Genomic DNA, 21410 nt, shown 5'->3' with positions numbered 1-21410 from the left:
TTTGCACCTGTAATTAAAAGGACTCCCCAGTCTGGTCCCACTGTATTAATGCAGGCTTCTTTCCCAGGATTATATAGCATCACATCTACATTTCAGCATGATGGACAGTTTCCTCACCATTTCTTGAATATCTGCTGCTTATTTCCAACGCTGCACCATTTCTCCATGATCTTCCCTCTTCATGTAATATGTCCCACACTTCCTGCTCCCTCTCCTCTCTCCTTGAAAAAATTTTGCACCTGCTAAGGCCTACCTGACCTCCATCTCCAGGAATCTTTCCTGATCATTGCATTCATGTCTCTCTCAGATTAGTTTCCATGGCTTGCATAATTTGAATTGCTCGTTTAAGGTCTCAGGATTTAAATTTAAAATTTATAGTCACCATAGTTGCAAATTTTTATTTTGCTCTAAGTGTCTGTTGAGCAAAATACAGTAAGCTCCAATATACATCTCCACTAGAATTTGTGTCAGAATGTCCAGTCTTCAGATAAATTTCAAACCCAGACACAGTGTTTCACGGGTACCCCAAATATTCTCTGCCTCAAGACCTTTCATAAAACAAGTTTTTAGTCTCTGAAGTGAATTAAGCAACCATGATCAATAATACTTGATTGCTTTCTGAAAATGCTGGCACCTCTCTTCCTTGAGTCAAATACTTATAGAGTAGACACATTTGACAATACAGTCAAGACCATTCCAAAGATCAGAGAATGTGGGTCGTTTTGGGAATAACACTGATCCATGGATAGAGATCACAGTTTCCTGGTGGTTCTTAATCTTAGCTTCACATTAGAATCAACTGGAGAGTTTAAAAAAAAAACAAACTGAAGTATAGTTGATTTGCAGTGTGTTAGTTTCAGGTGTACAACAAATATAAATATATCTGTCTATTCTTTTTCAGATTCTTTATCATTATAAGTTATTACAAGATATTGAATATAGGTCTTGCGCCATACCGTAGGTCTTTGTTGTTTATGTATTTTATGTATAGTAGTTTCTATCTGTTAATTTCAAACTCCTAATTTATCTCTCCCTCAGCCTTTCCCCTTTGGTAACCATAAGTTTGTTTTCAATGTCTGTGAGCTTATTTCTGTTTTGTAAATAAGTTCATTTGTATCATACTTTAGATTCCAGGTATAAGTGATATCATATATGTTTGTCTTCCTCTATCTGACTTTCTTCACTCAGTATGATAATCTCTAGGTCCATCCATGTTGCTGCAAATGGCATTATTTCATTCTTTTTTTTATGTCTGAGTAGTATTCCATTCTATAAATATGCCACATCTTCTTTATCCATTCATCTGACAATGGACATTTAGGTTGCTTCCATGTCTTGGCTGTTGTAAATAGTGCTGCTATGAACATGAGGCCTGTGTATCTCTTTGAATTAGAGTTTTTATCTTTTCCAGATATATGCCCAGGAGTGGGATTGCTGGATCATATGGTAACTCTATTTTTATTTATTTATTTATTTATTTATTTTTATTTATTTATTTTGCGGTACGCGGGCCTCTCACTGCTGTGGCCTCTCCCGTTGCGGAGCACAGGCCCCGGACGCGTAGGCTCAGTGGTCATAGCTCACAGGCCTAGCCGCTCCATGGCATGTGGGATCTTCCCGGACCAGGGCACAAACCCGTGTCCCCTGCATCGGCAGGCAGACTTTCAACCACTGCGCCACCAGGGAAGCCCTCTTTTGGGGATATTAAATATCAGATATTTTATGGAGCATTTTAGAGAAAAAAAATCATGGTTGTTCTTAAGAATTGATTGAGACTCAGTTGAACTGAACAACTGCTTGACTAGAACCTGATAGAATTTTCTGTAAATAAGAACACAGGTACTTAGGTTTGGTGCTGACTGATTCTTCAGACTAAGTGAGCTGTCCTGTCATTTCTATGTGAGGCTTTCACTCATTGCACTTGTTTCTAGAGTTTACATTGATCCATATGATTTTTGAAACATTTTCTGTTTAATCCCTACTTTATTGTAAGCTCTAGGTATGCAAAGACTGTGTTTTTACTCATCGTATCCTCACCCAGCTTTGTCCTTAGTATGGATTTAAACATACTTGCTAAATGAAAGAAGGGAGGGGTGAGGGAGGAGGGCCTGTCTCCTGGAGAAGTATTTTATGTCTATTGGAATCTCCACTCGCAAAAGTTCTGCTCCATAAACTTTCTAGAAATCCAGTACATGCAAAGAAAACCCCCAACACATTTGCTAAGCTAATGGGATCCCATCATGTGTCTGAGTCAGTATCTTTTATAACATCCCTCCTTATTTCTTGCATTTTAAGACGTAGTTTTGTAAGCTATCAAGAAATGATAATGAGAACAAGATTGTGTCTTTTGTTGAAGACTGTACTGTATTCCCAGTGTCTATCACAGTGTGGAGATTAGAGTAGGTACTTAATAATATTTATTTCATAAATTCTGAATGGAGTGAAGAAATCTATGAAGGAATGAAGTTGCACCTCAGCACACATTACTAGTAAAACACTGGAGAGGGAACTGACAGATTTTAGACAAATTAAGGAGAACATCTAGACTGGTCTAGAACTAAGAAAATTTAACTACAAAGCTACAACAAGGGTATGATAAGCACAGATGATTTCAACAACATTTTTTAAGCAAATACATGCAGCATCTTTTCCCATCCTTCCAATGGCATTAGAGACACAGATGTGTGTGAGCAGAGTCTTTGAAAATCAAGTTAGAATGGTAGGTTATAAAATTCCTAGTGTTCTTCACTATACAACCTTTGAAGTCTAACTTGATTTGTTTTAGTTCTTAAAATGCTGGGATAGTTTTCATGGCGACTACATCAAAAGAGTACAGATTGAATGTCTCAGCAAATGACAGCAGAACATGGGCTTGATACCTGCATGAAGGATTTGAAACCCAAAGCCTCATTTTTCACTACCCTGTTTCACCTCTTCTTCCACTTTATCCCTGTGATGTATTGGTGATTCTGTGGCATAACAATGAAGGAAACTGACTGTAGCAAACTTCTTAATCCTGCTCTGATAAATTATGTGTTTTTGAATAGCTTCTCCTCTTTCTGTGGTGTCAGAGAAAAGGGATTAATCCATACTCTATACTGCTATTTTTGTTTCAAGCTGAGTGCCAAAGGCAAAACCTGTACTCTGAAGACTCACCTGGTTTATCTGAAAACTTCTATAGTCCCATCAGATAAAGTCCAAGCTCTTTAGCTTGTTCATGAAAGCCTTCCTTTAATGTATTCTGTCATCTTTCTAACCTCTCCTTTCTAATTAGTCAGGGTTTTCCAAAGAAACAAAACTAAGAGTGTGTGTGTGTGTGTGTGTGTGTGTGAGCATGTGTGTATGTGTTCATGTATATCTATCTATATCTATCTTCTCTCTCTCTCTATCTATCTATCGTTTATCTATCTACACCTATCTCAAAGGCCTTCTGTTGGAAGAACTCCTTCTTGCTTGGTGGAGGTCAGTTTTTGTTCCATTCAGGCCATCAAACAATTGGATGAGACCCACCTGTATTATCTACTTAACTCAAAGTTCACCCATTTAAATGTTCATGTCAACCAAAAAATACCTTCACAGACTCATCTAGAATTATGCTTGACCAATTATCTAGGCACCATGGCACAGCCACATTGACATATAAAATTAAGCATCACTCTTTCTCTCCTAAGTATGTATATTTCCTTAACATCATCAGTCCCCTCAGTACATATTATACTCATTCTAACCTCTTTCCCCCAGTAACAACCACTCTTCACCTGCCAATAATGTCCTCCAAATTCCCACCCCCTAGTCTAATGATTCTCAAACAGTGTTATGTATCAGAATCACCAGAAAAAAGCAAAGAATAGAGTGGCCCCAACTTGTGGAAGTAACATAAGACCTGGGTATCTTCATTTTACCAAATTCCATAGATGGTTCTGATACACACCCAAGTTTCCGAACTGAACTAGACTTTTGACTGTAGTCAAAAGTATACCCTGTCCTCAAATGCTTTCCCTATATTCCCTTCATTTGCGAAATTATACTTCCATGAACCCATCCATATTAGTTTGTTAGGGCTTCCATAAAAAATTCCACAGGCTAGGTGTCTCAAACAACAGAAATTAATTTTCTCCACGGTTCTGGAGGCCAAGAGTTCAAGGTCAAGGTGTCTGCAGCGTTGGTTTCTCCTGAGGCCTCTCTTCTTGCCTTGTAGATAGCTGCTTTCTTGCTGTGTCTTTGCATGGTCTCTCCCCTGTGTGTGTGTGTACCTCTGGTGTCTCTTTGTGTGCCCACATTTTCTCTTTTTAAAAGGACACCAGTTAGATTGGATTAGAGTCCATCCTAAAGACCTCATTTTAACTTAATTACCTCATCAAAGCCTTATCTCCAAATACAGTCACATTTTGAGATACTGGGGTTAGAGTTTCAACATGTGAATTTGGGTGGGGGGAGCACAATTCCATGCATAACACCATCCCAATTCCAAAAGTAATTTTGCCTTTCATGAATTCCTTTACTTTAAATATGTACCACACAATTTCAAATATCCTGATGCATTACCTCAAAATTGTTTTCCAAGTGAGTTATATTTTTATGTATTTATCTGTAACTTCCGTACAGTAAGCCTTTTGAGGCTTACTGTATGGAAGTTACAGTACTTACTGTACTTTGAGCCTTTTGAGGGTGATGGCCTTGTATTCAGCTTAATCTAAAAATTGAAATATTCTCAATCCTGGATGCCTTTTGGCATTGAATTTTAAAAGTCTTTAAACTCAGGCTTCACTTCCAGAGAGTCTGACTTAATTACCAGAAATGGACATTGGTGTGTTTTAGGAGGTCTCCAGGTTATTCTAGTGTGTTCTCAACCAGAGTTGAAGGCCACTGCTACAGTGGAAAGAAGTGGGAGGAAAGCACCTTTGTTTGTTTTGTATCATGGTGTATCCCAGGGAAGTGCCAGACACTTGGTAAGTGGTAAATCAAAGGATGGAAAAAATGAATCTGGTTTTCACCATTTTTTAGCCACGTGAACTCTGTGAAAGCTTTTATTTCCCTAAATCTGTTTCCCATCTTTTTAAAATGGGGATAACAATAACTATGGTTTTGGAGAATAAATTAGATGACAAAATAAGTTATTTGGCCCAGAGTAGATGCTTGTCAACCTTTAACTACCTTCCCTTCAAGAGTTTGTGTTCTCACCTTGTTTCTGACACTGACAGAAATGCTGTGAGCGCAAGAAAAAGTACGTGTGAAATGTGTATTGAGTGAATGAATGAGATATGGAAAACTAAACGATAGTTACAGGACTGAGTGATTTAATCTGGGCCTAGAAAGTCAATCACAATGTCTCATTTTAATTGTTGGCTTTGTGGATCCCACTGCCCCACTCTGGCAGAGATAAGACAGTAAGTGTTAATCGCAGGATGTGTTGCAATCATTTACACTGTAACATTTTTGCCAGTAATACTGTAATATTTCTGCTGAATGGAAAAGAAAAGCAGTTATAATTTATGTGTATTTTCTCTCTTTAAAATTAATGTGTAGTAATTAAGAAACTGGAATGTGATCAAATGAACTCATCTGTCCCCAAACCTTACTTGCAATAATATGTTTGATTTTCAGTGAATCCCAAAGGCCTTTGAGGTTATTGTGTAGTGTGAAGACTGGTAGGGGAGGGGAGAAAGGAGGGAGGGAGAGAGAAACACACTTTTTTTTTTCTGGTGGACATGGGTTTTTTGATTTTTTAATTTTATATTGGAGTATAGATTTGCAATGTTGTGTTAGTTTCAGGTGTACAGCAAAGGGATTTAGTTGTACATATACATATATCTATTCTTTTTCAGATTCTTTTCTTATATAGGTTATTATAGAGTATTGAGTAGAGTTCCCTGTGCTATATAGAGATCCTTGTTGAGTATCTATTTTATATATAGTAGTGTACATATGTTAACCCCAAACTCCTAATTTATCTCTCTCCACCACATTTCCCCTTTGGTAATCATAAGTTTGCTTTCTAAGTCTGTGAGTCTGTTTCTGTTTTGTAAATAATTTCATTTTTATCATTTTTTTACATTCCACATGTAAGTGATATGGTTGATTTACAAATTTATATGTTTCAGGTATACAACACAGTGATTCACTATTTTTAAAGATTATACTCCATTTATAGTTATTATAAAATATTGGCTATATTTCCCTGTGCTGTAAAATATATTCTTGTAGCTTATCCATTGTATACATAGTAGTCTGTGCTTCTTAAATTGTCTCTTCAGTTGTCTATGGTGTGTGTATCTTTGTGTATGTGTGTATGTGCGTGTACGTGTGTACACACACACACACACGTTTTGGTAACATCCTCTTCCCCATTCACCAAGTTAAATTAAACCTGGCCCAAAGGTCAGGACTTTGTGAACTGGCAAAGGATGACTTCTATTCCTAAGTTTTCTAATTGTTCAGCGTCTGCTTTTTTTCCTCTCTAGATATAAAACGTGGGAATCCTGATTCTTTTCTCCTTTCTTCTTCACATTTCTCAGAAAGTACACGTAAAGGGAACAAGTGAGTTTCTGCAAATCACTCTTATAAATCTGTCTGAACAAGTAAAAATAGCCTCCGGAAAATGGCTGTATTCCAAGGACCTCGCTTCAAAAGAAACCCGAGCATTCTGAGAGTCAGGGAGGGCGGTTGAAGACCAGCAGCTGTCCGTGTTAGACTGATCCAGCTCAGTAAGAGCTAAGAAGTGGAAACATAAAGAACAGATAACAAAATATGTAAAGTTTACTTGTCGAACTTTTCTCACAGGAGTCTCCTTGGATGAAAAATGATACCGGAAAATTTGTATGCAGTGCCACTATATACATTAGGCCTTAAATTTAGTCCTACTGTGGAATTTGTTTCAATATGACAAAGATAATTTAAGAACTCTTCCCGTGAGGAGAATTTTTTTCTGGATTATTTTGGCATTTTATTTAAAATTTCCACTATATATAGAAATGATTCTAGTTTGCTGGAAAATGTTTTTTTCCTATACCTGTACTCTGTGTAAACTTTCTTTCCACAGGAGAGCAAGTTGATTTTGAATTCCTCAAATGCAACTTTCACACTGGACTCATTACAGGTGCAAAATTATTTATCCTTAACCCTTGGCCTTGAAATCAGAAATAGCTGGTTCAGACGTTTATCAGACCTGAGAAAGGTAACATGAGGCATGTGCCATATATTATGGGGCAACACCCCATAATCAAATACAGTATTTCTTCAGCAAAAGATGTTTATTCAATCTAAAGTGGGTATGTGAAGACTACAAAGGGCTTCATGTTAGGTCAGGTTCACCACCAAGTGAGTCGCACCAGATTTATTTTTAAATGTTAGCTTTTCAAAGCTGTTGAGATTTGAAACCTTGGGTAATGGATTGTGAACTCTGTTTCCCCATGTCCCTTCTCAGCCGTCACTTCCTCTCAGCTGTGTCCCTCTTCGTCCATTTTCCCAAGCTGACAAGCCCAGAAATCATCTTTGCTCCTGGCCTCTGCTAGAGCCCACTTTCCTGTATCTCACGTGTTGCCCATTTACATGGCTACCCTGCTCTTAACTATCCTTCTATCCTATATCTTTGGAAAGCCTGTGCTCAAAGTGGATCAGTCTAAGCTCATAGAGCCCCAAATGGTTCTTTAAATTCTATGGTAACTAGCAGTCTTCTTTCTTTCCTCACGGGACTCCCTTAAATGTTCCAGATCTTGATTAGAATGGGACGCAAAGGTAAGGATAAAGATCTTCTGTACACAGTCCCAGCCATTACCACAACCTCTTGTTCACTTCCACCCCAGGCCTTAACATCTAGGGTTACCCAACCTTTCCCTCTTCCCTAAACACTCCATAAGCTTCCCAGCCCCCAAGCCACTGGTCGTGAAACCTCTTCCTGGAATTAACCCTCCTTCCCCACTTTTTTTTTTTTTTTTGCCAGTTTCCACTTAGACTCTTCTTTGATTCCACAGAAAATTACTTTTACCTCTCACTGAGCCTCCATCATAAATGCTTTGAACATTTTTCTATCGCAGCATGTAAAAAGTGCAATCCAATTATTTTGTTTCTTTCCCACTGGCCTTCATGAAGGCTGGGATTGGGTCTTATTCATCTTTGTATTTACACTGGGAGAAGAGAGTGCCAAATGCATTTGGGGAAAGCTATGCTACACAAAATGAAGCAGGTCTTTTTTTTTAAGTGTAGGACTTCTCATTGCCTAACCCATACAAAGAGACACTTTTCCCTATAGTTTTTTATTTTTTTAAATTTATTTTACTGAAGTATGGTTGACTTGCAATGTTGTGTTAATTTCTGCTGTACAGCAAAGTGATTCAGTTATACATAGACATACATTCTTTTTCATATTCTTTTCCATTATGGTTTATCATCACAGGATATTGAATATAGTTACTGTGCTATACAGTAGGATCTTGTTGTTTATCCATTCTAGAATATATATAATAGTTTGCATCTGCTAATCCCAAACTCCCAATCCATCCCTCCCTACCCCCGTAGTTCTTATAATTTCCTGACCTTATTCTTATCATGGGTTGAACGGTGACCCCCCAAAAGATGTCCATATCCTAATCCCTGGAACCTGGGAATGTCATATTATATGGAAAAAGTGATTTTGCAGATATAGCTAGGGAATTGGAGATGAGACCAGCCTAGATTATCAAGGTGGGTTCTAGATTGAATGACAAATTTCCTTATAAGAGATAGAAGAGGAAAAGACACACACACAGAGGAAAAGTCTGTGTGAAGACAGAGAGATTGGAGTGATGCAGCCACAAGACAAGGAATGCATAGAGACACCAGAAGTTTGAAGAAGCAAGGGAAGAGTCTTTGCTAGAACCTTTGGAGGGAGCATGTTCCAACGACACCTTGATTTCAGATTTCAGGCCTTCAGAACTGTGAGAGAAATTTCTTTTGTTATAAGGTGCCCAGTTTATGGTAATTTAGTATAGCAGCCCTAAGAAACTAACACACTCCCTTTTTCTCCTCACATGACCGGTTGTTGTTAACATGTTAGTTTTCATACAGCTCTGCATGTGTTTCTTGTATTTTCCACTCTAATCTAGGATGACCCCACCCACTTCAGATCGCTATGTCTTTTTTTCTCTTTTTTCTGATCCAGATCTTTACTTCCTGTGCCTCAGATCTGTGTATCCAACTTCCTAATGCACACTTTAGACTGGCTATCTTACAGACACTGGCTATTTAAATTGAACTCATATCTCCTTTTCTTCTACAAAACTGCTTCCCTTTCTGTACGTCCTATTTCTTGCATAGTACCAGCATCAGGAGGGCAGTTTAATTTCTGACCTTAACTCCCACATCTTGACAGTGTCACAAGTCCTTGTTGAATATACTTTATTTAACCATTTTAATCTTTTTATTATTGTTATTTTACATGTGGTCCTGTATTGTACTGTTCTTTTTACATAAAATTACATTTACCATTTTAACCATGTTTAAGTGTATAGGTCAGCAGAGTTCACTATAGTCACATTGTTGTGCACAGATCTCTAGATCTTTCCATCTTTCATCTTGTGACATTGAAACTCCCTCCCCCTCCCTCTAGCCCCTGGCAACTACCTTCCTACTTCCTGTTTCTATGATTTGGCTACTTTAGATACTTCATATAAGTAGAATCATATAGTATTTGTTCTTTTGTGCTTTATTTTTTGAAAGGAGTTTATTCTTTTAATTATAGAACAATTTTAGACAAGCTGAAATTATTGAGAAGTGGGAAGAAATAATTTACTTGCCATTGTCCTGTCATCTAAGACACTCACTATTAACTTAGTGCATTTCATTCCAGTCATTTTACTATTTTTTTTTCATATTTTTGATCAGAATGTAAATAATTTTGTATACCCACAGATGAATGAATGAAAAAAACTCATCACTTTTCAAAATTATTGGTGTTTGTTTTTAGACATAATTTCTCACCTGTTATCAACAATCCCCTAAATTCATTTCAAAATAGTATTTGCTTTTCATCTTCACTTTGACTTCAAACACAGCCCAGACACTAAACTCATTTTCTCCCTTATGTTCTTTCCCAGTGGAGACATCATCATTAAAATAGCATGAGATGACTTATTCCCTTATGACAGCTATTCCACGTTGCCCAAACATGCTGAAGAAGGATCATTTGCAACTGTTCCTGAAATGTCATCATTCACTTTAGATTTCACAGTTGATGTTACTATGAGAAGAATAAATGACTCACATACTGCCTAGCCTACAGCTAATTAGTTTCATAATGCAGCTTAGGATCACAAAGCCAAAGTGTAAATTCTCTGCCTCCTATGACAACCCTAGAAAGTTGCATACTGGTTATCCATGACCTACTACTGGTTATCCAGGACCTACCTACCTACCACCTGCAGACATGTGGGCACATCCAGCCCCATCCAGAACTTTCATGGCTCAGAGAGATGTGGAATCCCATCAACTTCTCCCCATTCCCCACTCAACAGGTTGGTTCTAACTTTCACGTCATTGCATGGTTGCCTCAGTTGCTCTCAAATAATTTGGGTGCTGGTGCAACTCTTCCTTGAAAAATCTATGTGCCATGGTCTGATTCACACAATGTTTCCTGAGGATGACACTTGCTAAGATGCCCCAAGGAGAGGGCCCAGTGTTTCCCTACAAAAGCAAGAAGCCTGGTCTCCCTTTTGGCAGACTGGGACAGGCATCTGTTCCAGGAGTAATTTCTCTTGACTTTCAACCTTCAGAAATTCACTGCAGCACTTTCCCCCAAGAGCAGAAGGTTAATGCCAACAGGTCCAGGGGAAGTATCCATGTTCACCATTCTAGCTGGATTTTATAACATCCCATCAGCAAGCTATCTTTATAACATCAGTAGGTCCTTGTTTCTGAGACTGCAATGACACAAAAAGAAAAAGTCTGGGCACAAAGGAAATTGTTTATCTTTCTAGTTCCATTCCTAAGCCTCTAGTGGCTCTTAGCCATTATCTCGAATCCCAGATCCTGTTGAACCCACTTTTTTGGTAAACATTGGGACCTCTAGAAATCCTGTCTTTTTGCTGAGCTATTTGATGGAGAAGCAATGCCATCCTATCTCTAGATATTTCCAGACCTGGTTGAATCTGCAAATAGAGTACAACATCTGAATTTATAGTGACAATAGGTGGAAATCCCAGCACTAATCAGCATGGGGGGGTGCATGGAATAAAGTGACAGAGGACTTCTAGGAGGCAGCACTTAAAATACCAGGCATGTCAGCAAGAGGAAAGTCTGTGGCAGGTAGCAGGCCCCAGGCAGTGTTAAGGATCAAAGGCAAGACTCCTGTCTTTTAAGGGAAGAAATGTCTCACAAACAAAAGTTTGGGTCTGAGCCTCTGGGGGGTGTTAAAATGTAAGGAATGAGCCCCAAGGTGTGGCACAGAGCCTAGCATCTCAATCAGGTTGAAACACTGAGCTTGGGTTTTAAGAAATAGCCAGTTGCTCAATAATCAAAACTGGTGTGTGCTGTTGGTGGGAATGTAAATTGGTACAGCCACTATGGAGAACAGTATGGAGGTTCCTTAAAAAACTAAAAATAGAACTACCATACGACCCAGCAATCCCACTACCGAGCATATACCTGGAGAAAACCATAATTCAAAAAGACACATGCACCCCAGTGTTCACTGCAGTGCTATTTACAATAACCAGGACATGGAAACAACCTCAGTGCCCATTGACAGATGGTTGGATAAAGAAGATGTGACACAAATATACGATGAAATATTACTCAGCCATACAAAGAAATGAAATTGAGTTATTTGTAGTGAGATAGATGGACCTAGAGTCTGTCATACAGTGAAGTAAGTCACAAAGAGAAAAACAAATATGGTATGCTAACACATATATATGGAATCTAAAAAAAAAAAAAAAAAATGATTCTAACGAGCCCAGGGGCAAGACAGGAATAAAAATGCAGGCGTAGAGAATGGACTTGAGGTCACAGGGAGGGTGTAGGGTAAGCTGGGACGAAGTGAGAGAGTAATATTGACATATATACACTACCAAATGTAAAATAGATAGCTAGTGGGAAGCATCCACGTAGCACAGGGAGATCAGCTTGGTGCTTTGTGACCACCTAGAGGGGTGGGATAGGGAGGGTGGGTGGGGAGGAGATATAGGGATATGTGTATATATATATATAGCTGATTCACTTTGTTATACAGCAGAAACTAACACACCATTGTAAAGCAATTATACTCCAATAAAGATGTTAAAAAAACAAAATAAAACAAAAAACAGTACAGAAAAAACAAACAAAACACTGGTGCGTGTTTCAGGCCCAGAAAATGTTGAGCTGATGCTGTATCCCAGGCTTGTGGCAAAAAGCAGGGTTTTTCAACTGTTATTGTACACTCAATGATTAACCTGAGGATCTTTTGAAAAATGCAGATTCCGATTCAGCAGATCTGGAATGGGTTCTTTTCATCATTACTAACAAGCTTTCAGGTGATATACATGCTGCTGATCTGTGGACCAAACTTTTTTTGCCTTATTTTTTGCTTTTGTTGATTTTTAAAAATTCTTGGAATACTTTTAGAGAAGTTGCAAATATAGTACAAAGTGTTCCTATATACTGTTCATCCCACTTCCCTAACGTCAATATCTTACATCATGGGGTACATTTGTCAAAACTAAGAAATGGACATTGGTACAATACTAGTAACTAAACTATAGACTTTGTTCAGATTTTCTCCAGTTTTTCCACTAATGTCATTTTCTGTTCCAGGATCCAATTCAGGATCCCACATTGTGTTCAGTTGTCATGTCTCCTTATTTTCCTCCAATCTGTGACAGTTTCTCAGTTTTTCCTTGCTATTCAAGACCTTGACAGTCTTGAAGAGTATTTTGTAGAATGTCCCTCAGTTTTTCTTCACATGTCTGACACTTCCTAATGATTAGACTTGGGTTATGGGTCCCTAGGAAGAAGACCACAGAGGTAAAGAGCTTCATCGTATCAGGGGGCACATGACATTAGCAAGATTTAACAAAGAGGTTGTTAAACTTGATTACATGGTTAAAGTGATACCCACCAGGTTTTTAAAATTACATTTCCCCTTTCCAGACTCTGTTCTTTGGAAGTGAGTCTAAATGTGGGCAATGGTTCTCAAATTTGAGTACTCACAAGTATCACCTGGAAGACTTGTTAAAAAATAGATGACTAGGCCCCTTTCCCATTTCTGATTCAGCAAGCCTGGGGTGAGGCCCAGGAATCTGCATTTCTAAAAGTTCCCAGGTGATGGTGATGCTGCTCATCCAGAGACCACACTTCAGAGACTTCGAGAACCACTGGTCTGGCACATTTGTCCTTCATTTCTGAGCCATACGCTTAACCAGATTCACCTGGGAGCAATTCTAAATTCATATTGTCAGGTCTGGTCCCTGGCAATTTGGATTGAGAAAATCTAGGGTGGCACACGTGAGTTGGCATTTTTACAAATGCAGGTGAAGCTTGGGAACCACTGAGGTTCATGCTACTTTACTGATGAATGTGTAACTGTGGCCTCAGGACAACACTAAGGCAGCAGATGGGTTTCAATCAGCTCCAACTGTGGGAAGAAATGGGCAGGAGAGCCTGGGAACCCAGCAGGGTCTGAATCATCAGCCTTCTGCCTGCCTGGCTCTGACCTTGCTGTCTTTATTAGTCCCCCCAGGAAGCCTCTCTATTATTTTGATTTGTCCAAATCACATGACTGCTCAGAAGTGGACAGCACTCAACCCCAAGACCAGCCTAAAGTTAGCAATCTGCTGAAATTCTGAAACAGAATAAAGCACAACATAGCACTGTTTTCTAGTATCAAATAATTTATTTTATTGTCTATATCTTATATCCTTCAATGTTCACCCAAAAGAAATTATATGATCCTGAATATTTCAAGGGAAAACTGGTGGGGGGCAGCAGGGGAAGATTTAAAAACTAGAGAAATAAGAAAAATGTTTTTCTTACTTGAACTTAAGAAGAAAAATTAATTTATATAATTTTATTATATAATTGTACTATTATTTACTACTTATATTTAGCCTTTTATTCTATTATCAAAATTACTATATTATTATTATTATCTATATAAAGTTACATCTATCCTTGGTAAATATGATGATAACTTTTAACTGACCAAAACCAAAATCCAGTAAAATAAAAACAATAAGTTTAGATGTCATTTTGTATAATTAAATAAATTCCTTATTTTAAACATAAACTGTCCAAGATCTTTAAAAATTAGTTTCTCCCTTTACTAGTTTCCTAGGGCTACAATAATAAATCCTCACAAGCTGGTAGCTTAAAATGAGAGAAATTTATTCTCTTACGGTTTTGAAGTCCAGAAGTATGAAATTAAGGTGTTGACAGCCTTCTGGAGGCTCTGAGGAAGAATCCATGCCACGCCTCTCTCCTAGCTTACCGTGGCTGCTGGTAGCACTTGGCTCATGGCCACCCTCCAATTTCTGCCTCACTTGATCTTCACATGGCCTTTTCCTCTGTCTCTGGGTCTCAGATCTGTCTCTCCTTCTCTTATAAAGACATGTGTCATTGGATTTAGGGCACACTGTAAATCCAGGATGATCTCATCTTGAACTCCTTAGTTTAATTACATCTGCAAAGACCCTATTTTTAAACAAGTTCACATTCACAAGTACTGGGGGTTAGGACTTGGACACATCATTTTTTTGGGGGGGGTCATAATTCAACTCACTACACTTCCTAACCCTACTAAAAAATATTGAACAAGTGTGTGAAGAAGGGTGCCATGTTACTGCTTGCTTGTGTGTCCGTGTGCCTTATTCCGTTCAGTTCTGTCTTCTGTTTACCTCCACCTACTCTTTTGAACAGTAGAAACACCCTGAGTCTCCCAAATGGTCAAGTCACCAGTCTTCTTCCCTTGTCCTTGAGCAGCACACACTGAGGTGGTGACCAAAGAGGGCTGCCTTCCTGCGTTCCATAAACACCCTGCAAAACCCAACTAATATAAGAAGAGAACCAGGTAACTCTTTAGATCACTACCTTCTGTTTGCTACAACACCTAAACTGTTTGTAGTAGACTTTTCCTTTGTTGATACATTTTCCTTTAAAAAATGATTAAAGATATTTTTCTTACAATATAGTTTTAATCTAAGTGCATTAGAGGTGCATGAAAAATCTGAAGGCTAAACACCACTAAGGTCACTAAAAGGGTGGGATACTCAGAGTTATTTCTGCAGAAAGCTTTTGAATTTCACACAACCCTTAGACATTTGAGGTTAGACTCATGAAGAGGCAGACGGCAGGACAGATTTTTTATCCTGTTTCTTTCCTAATCAATGAATTTTAAACTCTTCTGTCCTCTGCCTTGAAGCATTCAAAGCAATTTAAAAAATATTTCATTTGTATTTACTAATAACTATCTGTCTCACATGACTTTTGTAAAATGAGCTTGGCTTTTTATATTAAATTTTCTATTGGTGTTATCTGTGAAATAGTTATAAGAATGTGTTTTCTTGATGAAAAAGCTGTGGTAGGCAAAATGTTATCCACCACTCTTGTATCCCAAGCAAAGAAAGCCTACGAACACAATAGTTGTTATGATCCTGAGTTTTAAATAGTTACACTTGAGACTCTAAAATGGGGGTTAGCAAACATTTTTCTATCAAGGGCCAGACAGTAAATACTTGAGGCTTTGCGAACCATGTGGTGTCGGTCACAACTACCCCACTCTGCTGTTGTAGCCTGAAAGCAGCCATAGATAAGTGGGCTGGGCTTCCCTGGTGGCGCAGTGGTTGAGGGTCCGCCTGCCGATGCAGGGGACACGGGCTCGTGCCCCGGTCCGGGAAGATCCCCACGTGCCGCGGAGCGGCTGGGCCCGTGAGCCATGGCCGCTGAGCCTGCACGTCCGGAGCCTGTGCTCTGCGACGGCAGAGGCCACAACAGTGAGAGGCCCGCGTACCACAAAACAAACAAAAACAAAACAAAAAAATAAGTGGCACTGTGTTCCAATAAATCTTCACCTATAGGTGATGGCTGGATTTAGTACATAGGTCATAGCTTGCCAACCCCTGCTCTAAAATAGCAAACGGTTCTCCATACTTTTACCATACAGAGAGATCTCCATGTGGAAACATTGGGGAATTTAGCATAATTTCAGATTCTCTTTCATAATGCTGGAAACATTTTGCATATCTCTTTCATTCACCATTATGCATCCAGTGCCTAGCATGGGGGTCTTTCATTTAGCAGGCACTCAAAAGTTCATTGAGTGAATAGCAAATGAGTGAAGCCTGAGTTTTTCTAGCATGCCAGTCTCTGCAGCATGTGCACTATGCCTTGTCCAGCTCCAGTGCAATTCAAGTCACATATATATGGAATCTAAAAAAAAAAAAGGTTATGAAGAACCTAGGGGAAGGACAGGAATAAAGACGCAGACATTGAGAATGGACTTGAGGACACAGAGAAGGAGAAGGGTAACCTGGGATGACGTGAGAGAGTGGCATGGGCTTATATACACTACCAAATGTAAAATTGATAGCTAGTGGGAAGCAGCCTCATAGCACACGGAGATCAGATCCGTGCTTTGTGACCACCTAGAGGGGTGGGATAGGGAGGGTGGGAGGGAGGGAGATGCAAGAGGGAGGAGATATGGAGATATATGTATATGTATAGCTGATTCACTTTGTTATAAAGCAGAAACTAACACACCATCGTAAAGTAATTATCCTCCAATAAAGACGTTAAAAAAAAACAAAAACAAATTGCTTAGCGGAAATAACTCAAGTTCAATATTCCAAAACACTGGAAACTCTTGTATGGTGGGGCTCTCCTCTTTCCTTCTCTGCAGGAATATGATAAGCTCTGTACTTCTGTGATGGATCAATATAGTTACAATACCTTTCTGTAAAAAGAGAACCAATATTTCTATATCTTATCTGTATTACATCTATGTCAATCAAACAGTTGGCTCATTGATAGCAATGGGGAAATGGGGATGATGAGACTCTGAAGCAAAATAGGGGCCGGGTGGCAGCACTTGACTGCCAAAGCCAGGGCGTTGCAGCTACAGGGGCTTGACTTGGAGGGCATTGTGGAGATGATTAATAGAACATGGAGGCCCTAAAGGCAAAATAGATGAATAACCAATGGGGGTACTGCTTAATCCATACAATCAAAAGAAGGCAAGGATAGATGAGCAGCAGGCTGAGGGTGGTCACCCCCATAGAAATTCATGATCCTTTGCCCAGATGTCAGACCTCAGGCAGTTTTCAGACCCAGAAACCATCGGCTGAAGAGGTGACCAAGTCCATAGGAAGAAGTATCTTGAAATACCACGGGAAAAACATAGTATGTTAATTTCCCCCTTTTCCTCAAAAAAGACCTACGGTAATTCAGCCGAGAAAATACACACAAATAAAAATATTTTGAGCGTATTGGATCTGAATTAACATTGATTCACAGAGTTCCAAAACATCCTATTAGAGAGGAGACATACCGGAGCCGAGTAATAAACAATATCCTGGTCAGAGTCTGGTTCTCAGTAGGTCCAGTTGGTCTGTGGACCCAGCCAGTGGTCACCTGCCCAGTCCCTGAATGTAGAATTGGGATTGATGTAGGTGGCTGTTGGAGTAGCCTCCATCTTGAATTCTTCTCATTCAAACCAAATGAGCTATCATAGTGAGAAGGTGACATAGAATCTTTTGAAACTGCACCCCTACTCTCAAATCCCTTCTATACCCATCCCCTTGTCAGTCCTGGCTAAGATGGTGAATCCAGAAATATTGCATTTGGAGGTGGTGATGAAGAGGAATGGTAGAAATTAATGCTGCTGTAAAGGATCTTAAGAATGCAAGGGATAGTGGTCCATATCACAGCTCCATTTGATTCACCAGTGTCACCACTGTACAAACCAAATGAATCTTGGAGAATGACTGTAGACCACAGCAAGCTCAAATAATAGCCCCAATCGTGGCTACTGTGCTAGATGTGTTACCTTTTCAAGAGCAGATTAATATGGCCTCAGGTACATGGCATGTACACAGGGATTTGGCATTTTTTTCTGTCCCAATCAGGAAAGATCAGAGACTGTGTGCAATTACATAGAACTGATAGCAATATACATTTACAGGTTTGTCTGGGGCTACATTACCTCCTGCTCTCTGTGTTAATATAATCAGATAATATACGGGCTGTCTGAACATCCTGTGCAAACTTGTGTTGATTAGGAGAGTCAGCAAGAAGTAGCTAGCATACTGGAGGTGTTGGTAAGACACAGGGATTGCAAAGTATGGGAGTTAAAGCTGGTGACAACTGAGGGAACCTCCACTGTCGTAAAGTGTTTAGTGATCCAGGTGGGTCAAGGGCAGGTGAAGGCACTTCTTCCATAAGACAAATTGCTGCATCTTACCTTTCTATGAGAAAGAAGGAAAAATAATTCCTGGTAGGATACTTTGGCCTATGATGCCAACATACCCTACATCTAGGAATGTGTTCCAGCCCACATACTGGGTGACAGGTAAATCTCCTTGCTGTGAGTGAGGCCTGGAACAGGAAGTCAGGGCTGCAATGCAAGCAACCCTGCTGCTTGGGCCAGATGATCTGGCAAACCCTATGCTGTTGGAGGGGTTAGTGATGGAAAAGATCCAGTGTGGCCCATAGATGAAGCCTGGGTGGGAGTAGCACAACACAGACCTCTGGCATTTGGGAACAAGGCCACGCCATCTGCAATGGAAATTTATACGTTTTTTGAAAAAGAGTCCCTGGTGTGTTAAGGGGGCTGAGTAGAGACAGAATTCTTGATTATAGGACACTAAGTAACCATGGGTCTGGTACTGTCCATTATGATCTGGGTTCTGTCAGACCCACAGAGTCATAAACTCAGGCAGACCCAGCAGCAATCCTACATGAGATAGAAGTTGTGCAACTGGGTTCGAGGCTAAGCAAGACCAGAAGACATGAGGTAACTGCATGAGCAGGTAGCCCAGACCATGTCACCCACCACAGGTGTACCAGCACCCACTCCTTCAGATCGTTCCTAGTACGGGGCTTGGGGGGGAAGGGGGGGAGGGGTGTCTCGTGTGACTAGCTGAAGCAGTAGGAGAAGCCTGGACATCTGTTATGGATAGGTCAGCTCAGAGTGTGGATGCAGGCTGAAAGTGAGCAGTGGTTTGATTATACTCAGGCTGGGAGGGTACTTGAAAACCAGTGGTGAGAAAAATCGTCCCAACGGACAAAGCTCAGAGTGGTGATCCTTTTACTCATTTTGTGTGGAGGGAGCAATGCCCTGAGATGAGAATATACACATCCTCGTGGGTAGAGGGAATACAGTCTGATAGGCTGGTCAGGGGTTTGAAGGAAAAGGACTAAAAAATTGGAGACAAAGAAGTTTGGCATAAAGGAATATGGATGTACTTACAGGAAAGGGGATAATGTGTAAAGATCTTTAATACACATATTAATGGACACCAGAAAGCCTTCGTCACAGAAAAGGCAGGAATAACCAATCAGACGCATGACTAGGCCAGTGTACATTGGCCGGTCTTTGAACTGACACAGTGATCACAGGAACGGAGGGACCACAGGGGGCAGCGTTAGAGGCTGTGCCCGGGCTCTGGTCCATCGACATCTTTGAACACCTAACCTGCCAGCAATGGACACAAACGCTGAGCTCCCAAAGTGACTTCTTCGAGGAGATGATTTTCTACAGGTGATTTTCCTTATGTTGGGGGATCAATGTGCATCCAACATATGAGGCAACACAGTGGACGTTTTCTTGAAAAATCCAAGGAATTTTAACATCTTTGGTGCCTAATTTTAATCTCATTAGTACCTTCATAGATGAGTCATTTCCTGGAGTCAGCCTCACACCTATTCAATTGAGTGGGCATAACTTTACAAATTGTACACATTAATGTAAAAAAAAAAATCATAACGTTGAACTGCCTAACACAGGAAAGGAAGAAAAACAGAAACAAACTATAGTATCCTTTCCAATTCTAGTTAGGACATTAAATCAACGTTGTCTGCAAAATTGTTTAGCCTCATATTAGGTGTATAATCCTAGTTGTTCCATAAATGTTTGTTGAATAATTTTCGGCAAGACCATTGGCCTGGATAAGTGTCTTTGCGGATATTTAGATAGTGGAAATTTAACATTTTACTGGGAATTGTTAGAGAACGTTGTATTTCCTTTCCTGTCTTAAAAAGATTTTAATTAATTTCACTTTTTCTTAATAACTCTGTGTCAGAATATGGACATCAAGCACTGCCTGGAATTAACAATGATGTCCTTGGGACTGATGGTATGGGTAAGGCTGTGCTTGTCTTGTAAGTTATCCTTTAGAGACTCCTTTTCTCTAGTTGGTGTATTTACTATTATATTTCATTTCCTCTGTTCTGACTCCTTACAGATATCCATGGACATCAAAGTGTTAAAGTCAAGGTTGAAAGGAGCAGAATTCAGCCTAGATTAAGGGGGATTTACTAAGAAGATATTTGGTGTTCCCATGGCAATGATGACTATCTAAGCTTATGCGAAACTGAGCTGGCATATGGAAAAGCGTCAATAACAAATCTTTGTGTGTTTGTGTATATAACACAATCTCTTTGCTTCTTTTTATTTTATTTTTTATTTTTAATTGAAGTATAGTTGCTGTATTTCCTTCTTTTTTTCCTGATTCATTCTTTTGCTCAATATGTACATGACTTAAAATGATTGTTCTAGCCCTGACTAAGCTTAGCTTTTTGGTTCAAATGCCAAATGTCATCTCTGAAGTCTCTCTGGTTTTTAGTTCAAAGTATCAAAACTGAGAATATGATAAGCTTGCTAAACAGCTGATAAATTGGCTTTTTTTTCTAGATCATCCTTGCTCAGAGTAAGAGCTGGAGCTTCGGGGTCCTATGGCATAAACACAGCTGCCTAGGTTTACCCCTTACACATTGCTCTGTGTGTGCGGCAGTTCTTAGGGAAGGAACTAGAGAGAATTTGTAACATCCAGTTTTGATCCTAAATTAGAGATGGAAAAGTTATATCTAGTTCTGCTAAAATCTGTACCATGTTCCATTTTCATCCTGAGTTACATTTGGGAGAGCTTTCCAGCTTTGGATGGTTTGATGGGAAGATGACAGGGATTAGAGTGTCTTATTTTTTTCCCTGACTTTTCTGCACTATCTACCAGAATTGTATTAAAAACAGGTTCCAACACTATTTCAGGGAACATACTCATTCATATGATGTTACTTTTCTTTAAAGTCAGCTTAGGTAGAATGGTTGATCAGTTCCAGGGAACATGGGAATCCATTCCTTGAGAAAATTTTGAAGAATATATGAAAGAACTGGGCGAGCCATATTTACTTGCATATCATAGCCAGTAAAAATGGGAGCTTTGATAGCACGGAACTTACTCTGTATGAAC

Source organism: Phocoena phocoena, chromosome 17, assembly GCF_963924675.1.
Source record: "Phocoena phocoena chromosome 17, mPhoPho1.1, whole genome shotgun sequence".
Lineage (NCBI taxonomy): Eukaryota > Metazoa > Chordata > Mammalia > Artiodactyla > Phocoenidae > Phocoena > Phocoena phocoena.
The sequence above is the reverse complement of the archived record's forward strand: the minus strand, read 5'-3'. Positions refer to the sequence as shown.